General features: G+C 45.2%; 1 long non-coding RNA gene across 1 annotated transcript; it reads left to right on the plus strand.

Moving 5' to 3' along the window:
* The first annotated feature begins 5,127 nt into the window (after window positions 1-5,127).
* Window positions 5,128-9,156, plus strand: LOC144172517 (uncharacterized). The gene is made up of 2 exons (XR_013323027.1): window positions 5,128-5,220; window positions 8,772-9,156. It is a non-coding gene; the product is annotated as an uncharacterized LOC144172517 (long non-coding RNA).
* The last annotated feature ends 2,395 nt before the right edge of the window (window positions 9,157-11,551 follow it).

Below are 11,551 nucleotides of genomic sequence, written 5' to 3' on the forward strand. Positions count from 1 at the left end.
TGTTATTCAACTTTCTCTGACTGGACAAAAACTCCTAGTTCACAGTAAAGATAAAATACTAAATCATTCAATTTGTTGTGTGGCCATACACTCATGGAATACATTGTTTGGGACTAACATAGGTCTAAACGCACAATTATTGTGAAACCTAGCAGTTTGGTAGTGCATAAATGTTGGCCACAATGTTCTATTTTCAAGCATAATTGAAAGCAGTATAGAAGCTTTATATGTACAGCTTCCCGAATTTGGAATAATATAGCGGGAGCGACGACCGACCGGCATGCCAGCGACCTATCATGGTGTTCAGCAGCGAAATAGGCGAGAGTACGCGCATGCGCATTGGGTTATCTGCTGGATGAGTGTCGTCTGCTACGCTGTTTCCTTGAGAGTGGTACACCCCCGGCCACTGCATCTGAATGACTTTGTGCCCCACGCTACTTACCTCCCTTTGGCGGTAGCGAAGCGGCCTTGCAAGATAATAAAAACAGGGGATGTGTTGCCCGGGGTAGAACAGTGGAGCAGACGACGATCCCACAACAGATAGTTATATGCGCGTTCGCGTACCCTCACCTATTTTGTCGGTAAACACCGTGATAAGGCCCTGACAGGCCGATCGCTCGTCGCTCCCGCTATATTATTAATCATTTGGGAGGCTGTACGCTGTTCTTTCGGTTTTGCCAAGGTGGCTCAATGTTAACCGCAAACTGCAGCGGATGCATTTTTTGAACAAAACTCAAAGCAGTAAGTTCCGTTTTGCGTCGACTTGATCCATGAAGTGACGAGACCCGTCCTAAAACATGTGGGAACCGACCGACAGCATTTTGTGAGATGTTGTGGTCGAGGGTCTCTCGCAGGGGGTATGCAGCAGTGGCGTAGAGGCAGAATATCAGCCTCGCGCGCAGAAGCACCATGGTTCGAATCCCGGTGCCGCGCACTTCTCACCGCAACAAATTTGGCCTGTTCATGGAAATGGTGAAGGAGCCTTGGGGTGCGGCCTGATCCGGACTATGATAGCCGCTAACGCACTCCCTCGCCAGAGCAGGATTGACTAACCTAGTTTAGTAATGACCCCAACCTCCCATAAGTACGCCAATCAACCCTCGGCCCTCAGACCCCAGCGGCTGCGAAGCAAGTGACCACAGTGGCGGACTGACCTGTGACGCAGCAGAGGGTGCTAAGAATCCCTAGAGCCGAACAGGCCGACATTGGAATGTGAAACTAGCAACGTTTAACGCGAGACTTTATCAGGCGAGGCGAGTGTAGAGATGTTGTTCAAGGCATTAGAGGGCATCACATGGTATTGAATAGGGATTAGTGAGGTTATCAGGAGAGGTAAAACCCTTAGAGTGTGGCAAAATGAACAAGTCCTGTTTTACCGCAGTGTCATGGACAGAAGAGGAATAGGAGGGGGAATTCTAGTAAATAAAAGCGTGGCTGGCAATATGCACAAATACACTAGCATTAGCCAGATTGTAGCAGTCTCTTAATTATGCTCAATAAGAGGTACAAATCCATGATGGTACCGGGCTACGCGCCTACATCCAGCAATGACGACCAGCTAGTTCAACGCTTCTATGAAGATGTGGATAAAAATGGGGAATTGGCAATGGCTGAAGTGAAAACACAGCATAACTTATTTATGGGATACTTCAATGCTAAAGTAGGCAAGAAGCCGGTTGGAGACAGGACAGCTGGCAACTATGGTCTTGGTTGTAGGAATAACACGCGGGACCTATTAGTAGTTTACAGAGCAGAATAACCAATAAATCATGAATAGCTTCTTCCGCAAACGGGAGAGCCCGAAGTGGACATGTAGGAGCCCGAATAGGGAGCATAAAATGAAATACATCTCACACTATGTGACAATTCTGGCGTCGTGTAGGATGTGGAAATGCTGGAAATAGTGAGGTGTAGTGACCAACGTATGTTGAGACCCGAATTAGGCTAGATTTTGAGAGAAACCGTAGCAAACTTGTACAAAAGAAACCGACAAATGAGCTAACAGAAAGACAGAAAATGGAAAAATACAAGATCGTGCTCCAGAACCGATATTTAGCTCTAACCATTAAAGCAGAGATTACGACAGAGATTACGATAAGCGACCGACAATCTCACACGCATTATCACGTATTGTACAGTAGAAGTTGGAGGTGCGATCGCTAGACAGTACGATGGCAAACTTTCTCGGGAGACTTGAGATTCAATTAGGAAACCGGAAGCATGACAGTCTCCACCCCACCTGACCGAATAGAAGTAGCGGAGCTTTCATAGTCAATCAATAAGCGCAAGACAGCTGACATACGCAGAGGATTGAGCATGCCATAATGAACGACGGCAGCCTGAAAGCAGTGAAGATGCGTCTAGGCATGGGGAAAAATCAGATGTACAGTGCTCAGCGATTGAAACGCGATACTGGGAGCGCGTGGCTGCCGGTGCTTGTTACGCCACAGGTGAGCGCTTGTGAAAGCGAGCTGATGCATTGTGGTATACGGTGAGGGTGAGAGCGTTCGTGGCGCATGCTGACTGCATCCGGCAGACATCCATTCAGTGTGTGGTTCTTGGCGTTGTCATAGGGGTGCTACATGCCATGGCTTCAAAACGCTGCGCCTGCGTGCCGCGCCGCACCGCGCGAAGCTGGGTGAGCTGGCACCGCGCGCGTTATATAAGAAGAATTTGAATGCGCATTTATCGCGATGTGTTATCGTGGCGCGCACGGCACGCAGGCGCAGCGTTTTGAAGCCATGGCATGTAGCACGCCTATGGCGCCGCCAAGAACCACACACTGAAGGGCTGTCTCCCGGATGCACTAAGCATGCGTTACGAACGCTCTCACCCTCATCGTATACCACAATGCGCCAGCTCGCTTTCACAAGCGCTCACCTGTGGCGCAACAGGGAACGGCAGCCACGCGCTTCGAGTACCGCGTTTCAATCGCTGAGCACTGTACGTACCTAAAAAGAGACAAGAAACGCAATGTCCTAGCAAATGAGGATAAAGTATTTATAGTAGCAGGTGGGTTTTATAGAGACATGTACAGTAGTCACGGCATCCAGAATCATACCGAACAGAAAAGTAGTTCAGAGGAGGTAGATATCCTATCCAGAACCACAAAAGAAGCAAAGAAGATTTTCAAAGAAATGCGAGGGGACGAAGCACCTACTCAGGATCAGATAACAGCCGACCTCTTGAAGGATGGCGGGAAAATTGTACTAGAAAACTGGCAAACCTGTAAAAGCAATGGCTAATGACCACGAGTGTACCGGACACTTGGAAGAACGTGAACATCATTCTAATCCATAAGAAAGGTGACATGAAAGAGTCGAAAAACTACAGGCTGCTCAGCTTGCTGATAGTCGTCTACACGGTACTTATCAAGGTTGTGGCTAACAGAATTTCTTCCACCTTAGATGTCAGTCAACCGAATGAGTAAGCAGGGTTTCGTAAAGTCTATTCAATGGCGGCCCATATTCACATGGTTAATCAGGGGACAGAGAAATTCTTGGAGTATATTGAACCCCTATATATAGCCTTCATAGAGTATGAGACAGTATTTCACTCAGTAAAAATCTCAGCAGTAATTCTAGAATTGAGGTACCAGAGTGTAGAGGAACAATACGTAAGAATAATAGAGGATATCTACAATAGGCCAGCAGCTACCGTCTCCCTTGATAAGGGGAGATGTAAAGTACCTATCAGAAAGGGCGTCAGACAAGGAAACACAATCTCACCAATGTTATTCGCAACATATTTACAAAGGGTATTCTGAAGATTGAATTGGGAACAGGTGGGCTTCTAAGGGGTAAGGCAGAATTCCTCAGAAACCTCAGATTTGCTGATGATGTTGTCTTGCTTAGTTACTCGGGGGACGAATCGAAAAGCAGGATTACCACACTGGACAAGCAGAGTAGAATCGTGGGCCTGGAAATAATATGGGGAAAATTAAAGTAATGCTGAATGGCCTCGGGAGAGCACAGCGGTTTGTGACAGGTGGCGAGGCAGTGGAAGTGGTAAGTGAATATATATACTTAGGCCAAGTACTGAATCTGGATTCAAATCATGAGGCAGAGATAATTAGAAGGATAGCAATGGGGTGAAGTGCATTCGGCAGGTACTCTTAAATTTTGAGTTGCAGCCTACCATTGCCCTAACAGAAGAAAGTGAATGACAGCTGCATCTTACCGGTACTGACTTATGGGGCAGAAACTTGGAGGCTCACTTAAAGGGTTCAACTTACATTGAGGACAACTCATCGGGCAATGAAACGGAAGATGATTCGTGTAACATTAAGAGATAAGACGAGAGCGGAGTGTGTCAGGGGGCGATCAAGTGTAAATTGTATATTAGTAGAAATTAAGAAGTAATGGGTGTTGGTAGGACATTTACTGCGAGGCAAGATAGCGGGTGGTCATTAAGGGTGACAGACTGGATCCCTAGAGAAGGCAAGTGTAGCGTTGTGTTGCAGAAATTTAGATGGGTCGATGAGATACAGAAGTCTTCGGAGATAAATTGGTGGCGGTTAGCACAGGACCGGGATAAATGGAGAGCCATGGGGGAGCCCTTTGCCCTGCAGTGGGCTTAGACAGGATGATGATCAGGTGGTGGTCGAGGAATTGAGCTACGTGTTCAGGTACTATAAGAGCAGAATAGAGATAGCTACTATTTAATACCTCTGAAATTACGAAATAAGTCTCACACAGTTTTAAGCTAAGGATGTGGCTAGTAGGACTACGGAGAAAACTTGAGGTGGTTCTAAAGACTAAAAATAGGCGTTCATTTTAACATGCAGATACCAGCCAATTTTATAGACTGATACTCCTAAAATGATGACAAACATTGTTTCCACTTTCCTGCTACGGCCCAGGTAGTTCGACGATTTGTGATCACAAAAACAGTGATATAGAAAATGAACAAGAAATAGGGACTTTAGCGCTGTGTACACCGGCCCCAAAATGCAGTTAATGTGAAAGGCATTAAACTGGCATAAGCTACTGTTTACGAAAAGCAATAAAGCATAATAGGAGTAATAAAGATTAATTAAGAAAGCGTAAAAAATAATGCAGCGCGTTTATGAAATTTGATATAAGAATTTGCTTTTGAGCACAAGAAATAACTCTGTGAACTTCTTTTCAGGGTAAGCCAGTTCGAACTTGCGACGTCTGGTGCCCTAACCAAGCTAATGGATACGACCACGTCTATTACCCGAACGGAACCATGTGCAGTGTGAGGAACTATTTGCACACACCTCGTTTACTCATGGTTCGCGTACAGAAGTTCTTTTGAAGGTTTTGAAAATATTTTGAGACAGTCAAAACAGTCTCACAATATCCCGAGCCTAAAATCAATGCAGTATGTGTGGTAAATTTGCAGCACCATTTTTAAAGGACATTTGCGGAGCCACATTTTTCAGCCTTACGCATGTTTTTGATAGACCAAGTTTTTTTAAATCTAGGTTTATGTTCGTCCAACCCCACCTATATCTGTGTCATGGCGACCACGAAAAAATCGGCTGGTTTCGATACTAAGGCAATGTGCAGTTCATTTTTCTGCGAATAATGTTTAAATCTTATTTTCAAAGTCAAGCGTTTCATCTTTGAATTATATGATGTAACCTCCTATACATGTTCACTTTGAAACCTTCCCTACAGCTCTAAAGTTATCCGCCAACTCTCCCGAACAGTAATGCAAACTTGAGGTCGGCATGTCACGGGTACAACGTAACACTCATGAGTGGGTCCTTTAAGTGAAGGGTGCAAAGTAGAGGTACGAAAAAGGTTCGGACAAATTGTACAGATGACTCACGAAGTGGCTGATGGAATCAATTCATTATGGCCGATGGCTGTAGAAAAAAAAGCAGTTGAAATTGTTGACATTGACAGAAGCTACCATAACTAAAATTACATAATTTATTCAAATTGAAAGTTTGGTAGAGTTGAGTGAATATGGGCTTCGAACGTGGGATCAAAGAATTTTGAGTGCAGTATACTTCTCCCAAAGTACATCTCGGTGACATGGTTTTCCAAAAGGTGAACCTAGCGAATCGCTTCTTGTTTTAAAGTCTTCTGGTAAGACGTATATGTTCAATTTAAAGGGACACTGAAGTGAATTTGTCAAGCTCCCGTTTTTGCTTGCACTGCGTAGACGCTCAAATTAGCACACTTTTCATAGTTTATCCGGTTGACAAATCGGTAAATTATTTTACAAAGCGCGAAGAAGAAAAACTACCATGTGCGGTTTGCGGCGGCCGCACCAACTAAGGCTGTGACGTTGCGAGGAGGGGGCACCATGATTGGACGATGCCCAAGGGTAGCAATCAAACAAGTTTCGGTTTCGGTTCTGTGAAACACAGCCAATTGCGTTTTTGAATGGGCATTCTCAATATCTCAGTAATCATCGTACCGCGCTTCTGCCATGTTGTCGGCTGTAAAATGCATAAGATAAGCCTCCCAGGACGGCTTGGAACCGTAGCATTCACTTGCCGAGGCCTACGCAGTGCTGAACGCCCTCCGTGTCACCGCAGGCGCTGAAATGCCATGCGCGTTCCCCCTATATTTCGAGCTTGCCTCCCTCATGCCTGTATCGTAAAAAGCGTGTTCGCACCAGGCCAAGGGTCTGTTCATTCTGGCCTGCGCCCACTGCCTGCAAGCAGTCGGTGCTTACGGCAACAGCACGCCAACGAGAACTCGCTAGCGCGCCAGTGCCAGCCTGCGCGCGTTCTGTGAACTAGTTCGTGGAGCAATGAACGTTGCGGCCCCAAAAAGGTGAACTCAGTATAGAAAACATCGGCGGAAAACGAAAAAGTTACGTTATATAAAAAAAAGGACGGTCCCGCGGGGATTTGAACTTCCGACTTGCAAAACACTTGCGTTAACAGTCCTGGCACTCCAAACCACTCGGCCACGGGCGACCGCTGCCGACCGTGGAAATATAAGGCATGTAATGTATAACCAGTTTCCACTTTTATTTAGTTTTAGAATTCCAAGCAGCTTAGGTGACTATTTGTTGTTTTGCGCTCGTGCAGTAAGCATCCCCCAAGTTTCCACAATATCTTACGTCTAGCAATTGCATTTCTTAGACGGAAAAGCGTTCGCAGAAGCGTAGTCGTGCTACTGGCCGCTGTGCTTGTTCGCCCAGCGCAAAAAAGTGCTTGCCGCACCCTAGTTTTACGCTGTACGGTAAAAATATCAGTTGATTTTATTTCCTTAGTACCTATGTTGACTTCGCTGACTCTTCTCCTGCCTTCAAGAGGCCTTGTATTTTCCTACTGGCGTACCAGTCAGCGAAGCGTCGCATGTGCGCTTGTGCAGCACTTGTGTGAAGCGACCTTGACTTGGAGCTATATAGTGTACAAACTAACCAAGTAAAGAAAGGCACATTCTTCCATTCACAAATGTGTCCTGGCTTCGTTTCAACTGAGCGAATAAATTGCGACGACCAGTCGGCGACCCTCGAACGAAACGCTGGGCCGCCTGACTCTGTCTGAAGGCCGGGGAGCCGTGCAGTAGCGCAGCCAATTGTGAGCTCGGCTCCTCCTGCCGTCACACGAAAACGCCGCAGGAAATGGGGGAGCGTAAAGAGAGGAGGACAGCATTTTCGAATTAATCTTTATACTACATATAATCGCCTAAATGCGCCCAGAGTGGTCGAAACATGGCCTGGGGACTCCGGACTACAATGTGCACTAGTAATCCCGCAATGTTTAAATATCACTTCAGTGTCCCTTTAAGGTATGTAACGCAAAGCAGCCAGTGGTGCCTCTCAAAGCGCACTCAAGGTAAATTTCCTTTGCTTGGCAATTACAAATCGGGCATGCGGTGAGTCATAGCGACCGGGAAAAGAAGAAAAAGGCTGGAAAAGGGAATAATAAAGTGGTAAAAGAGAAGAACAACAGGACAGGATTGGCCCCGTATCAAATTAAATCGCGCTTCCTTTTCAATGAATACTTCTGATGCAGTAAATAATTGTTCTAGCAATTTTATTGCGCCTAGAAAACGCTATTAAAATATCAAAACACATATTTTGCAAGTTTTCACATTTTACTTTACGCAAGACTGAAAGTGCTGTTCTTTCACGAAGTGTAAACGTTTCTTATCCAAGCACAATCACCACACTTTTTTGGGGTTATGGAAGGATAGCAAGCGCCATGAAGTTTTAAAGAAAATCAGTATTTTAGCACCTACAAGTAAGATAAGTGCTGAATGCATAACAATATCTTTTGCACTAATGTCTCAAGAAATGTGGAGGTTAAGAATGTTCCACGGATGACGACGTGTCGACCTTCCACTTTGGCCATACGTTTGTTTTAAGAAATGTAAGCTGAACAGCCAGATTTTCACTCCTTTATGACTATGGCTCATACAAAGAGCTGAAACAGCTGTTATTAATGCCTAGAAATGTCAAGGGCATACTACGCTCTAGAACTATTTTCTGCGGTAGATGCAAACAGACACCTCAAAACTAGCGTGCCTTCGCTTCCAGCCGATCAGAGAAAAATCAAAACGAATTTACTTTACAGAGCGCTGCTCTTCAAAGTGTCAGCTCCATGTTTCCCGCTTCATTTTGAATTCCCCCAAAATATTGGTCCTCCAAGAACATCATGGTGGGAAAGTTGAACGTTAGAAACACCAGGCTTAGCGCACGATGGTTACTGTATAGCGTTGCACAAATTTTGTACGTTGTTCTCACCGGTAATGAATTGGTGCCCATTTATTTTAGCTAGTTGAATAACTTTTGTATTAAAATTGTGGGCAGACAAGTAATACTCTTCTTTGCAGTATGACACCGAGCCCGGCGTCTGTCTCAATCTCCCTGGCGCTCCTGGTTGCTACCACCAAAGTGATGAGGAGGTTATAAATTTCCGGCAGGCCCATACTACGAACAAACCCAGAATCGCAAGAAGTCCTACTCAGCCCTCCGACAAGCCAGGCAAGTCAGCTAAGAAAAATGGCGGTGGGAAGAAACCAAAGACTACTCAACCTCCCAAAACGACAAGCAGGCCAACGAAGAAAAACAAGAGGGGTGAGAAGCCAAGTACCCCCAAGAAAAGCAACAAGAAAAACTGCAAAAGGAAACCGAAAACAAAAAATCCGAAGAAGCCACGAGAAACCCAATGGTAGTCAGCATTTCGTTTAAAATAAACTGTGCATGTGTTGTTATACCGCTCCTGAGGAGCCTTCCTCTTTGTTTTTTGCTGTCACGGTGGCAGCCGGAGTGACAGAATTTCGGGGGGCTTGTGTGACTTTATGTCTCATTCTAAATATTTGGCCCGTATGGCATGCTATAACCAGACAACAAGGTAGGAATGCAGGGCCAGTACGAATGCAGAAACACAGGAAGTCTTTCTTGATTTGAAAAGAAATGGAGTGACCCCCTGGGGCCGCGATTCTCAACAAAATTTCAGGCTCTCAAGGGTTGGCGGAATACGCAACTGGCTTCCGGTGTATTGTCAAGTGACGGGTATTTACGCTTTTAGGGCGCCTTAGATGTCTCATCATTGTGCGAAAAGTTGCCATTGCCGTCGTCAACACAAATAGTTTAACATGGCCGCAGCGGTAAAAACTACATTAATAAAAATAAATTTGGCATCACGCGGGAATTGTGCCCACGTCTCTAGAGCCAGTGGAAAAGTGCATTATCACTGGGCTAACTAAGCACTCTGCCATAGGGGGAACATGTTTTATCCTAGTTCATGCCGCGTGATCGGGGAACGTGGTGGCACGCGAGTGAAGCCGGTGCATGCTGAGGAGAGCTATGACTGTGTGCAAGCTGCCGCGTGAACGGCGACCGCGACCGGTCTGCCTGTAGGGACATTGTGTGAAAGAAATGTAACGATACCCTAAGAAAGAGAAGCAAACACAACTCATCAGTGAACAAGTATTTCTCATTCGCTGAACTTCCGCCTTGGAATCAGGTATGCAAATTAAGTTTACATATGCTCTACCAGTATGTAGTGGACGCCCCTATCTTCCCGTGTTTAGTGTGCTTACATTTCGAATAGAGTTCTTCTTTGTTGTGTTCAACTGTGCTTAGTTTCGGTCTGCTTTTTTACGACGTTGTTTCTTACTTAATATTCAAATGCGCAACTGCCTCTTTTAAAATTTCTGCAAAAGGACAACAATGATACCACACGCTGACTGATTCAGCAATGTTTTCTCTCCAGAAAAACAGGCAGAAAACCTACGAGTACTTTTTACCAAAGCCATTCTTCATTATTATACGCGGTGCATCATTTCTCATGCTAATTGCAACATTTCCGTTCAGTCCTGAAGCACTTTTTAAATGTGTAAAACAAGATGGTATCAATGAAAAAAATATAACCAAGAACGGAAGGTCACAGAAGTAAGGAAACCCTCTAAAGTTTTAAGCATGGCCGGAAGCGTGCTTAAATTTTTGAGGTTGGCAAATTACTTAACCCAAATTTCATATCACAGGAAACCTAACAGCTTCGGCTTTTGTACCTATAGTTGATTGCGAATTATTGATGAATGTGGTAAGCGGTAAGGGGGTGACTGACTTTATATTCGCATGCGTTATTTACTTCACATGCACCAGCGACAAATTTTCTACATGGTCGCTTTGCGCGGGGTGGTCGGGATTTTTTAGCACCGCCTATTTTGGCTATGGTACCTAAAGTTATCCTGGCAGCTTCCTGATTTCGGTTTGTAGCGATTGTATTATGTCCGGAGAGGTAAAATTCTGCGTGCGATCTGTGCGTGTGAAAGACAGAAATACCGGGTCATTCTTTCTTGTTTGGACTGTTCCTTCATGCTGTTCTTTCAGAAATTCGTTGAGCGGTCCCTGACAGAGGTCGTCACGGGCCACCTCCACATACGACTCAGTTGGCTGCAGACCCTATTTGCATTTTTGGAATTCGGACGCGTACACAAGCGGCCTTTCTTGCAACACCCAAAACACCGATTAAAAATGGTGAAGGACTGCGCCTACAGCAATCTAAAACACATCGAACCACTGAAGTTTACAAAAAAATGGCACATGTATTTATTCAGACACTGTTTAACCAAAAATCACTTGACTTGAAAAAAAAATGCACATAGGATGGTGATAGCTCCACCAAGGCCCTTACAACAGCAATTAAAAAATGTACCTCAGACCCCCAAGTTAAAACTCTGGGTACTGTTAAGCAGTTGCTAAAAACAATATCGTTGCTGAAATAAGTGAACCAAAAGATGGGGGTATGTGCTGCAGCCTTTGTACTGTACATGGAACGGAATGACACATCTCCCTACAAGTTGCAGCTACATGACATTCCAGTACTCCCTGCTCCAGGTATGCTGCTAGCACTACGACAGCAGTTGGGTTGTTTTCCGTGTCAGTCCTCGTTTTTGGTATCCTCTTTTTAAACGCCATCTTCATGTGTACGAGTGAGGAATTAGAGAAGAGAAGCGAGCGGCACAGTGAACACCGAAACACTCGGTCGATGGATGGGACATGAACCAAGGCACCGCCACCCCAAGAGGAAGGAAGAGTTTTTCCTGTAGCTTACATATCCAGAAGGGAAGTCTACCGTCCACATTCTCGCCACAATCAAGGTCCC

This window comes from Haemaphysalis longicornis, unplaced genomic scaffold (assembly GCF_048455015.1).
Source record: "Haemaphysalis longicornis isolate Haplotype H1 unplaced genomic scaffold, Haemaphysalis longicornis Haplotype H1 scaffold_23, whole genome shotgun sequence".
Taxonomy (NCBI): Eukaryota; Metazoa; Arthropoda; class Arachnida; order Ixodida; family Ixodidae; genus Haemaphysalis; species Haemaphysalis longicornis.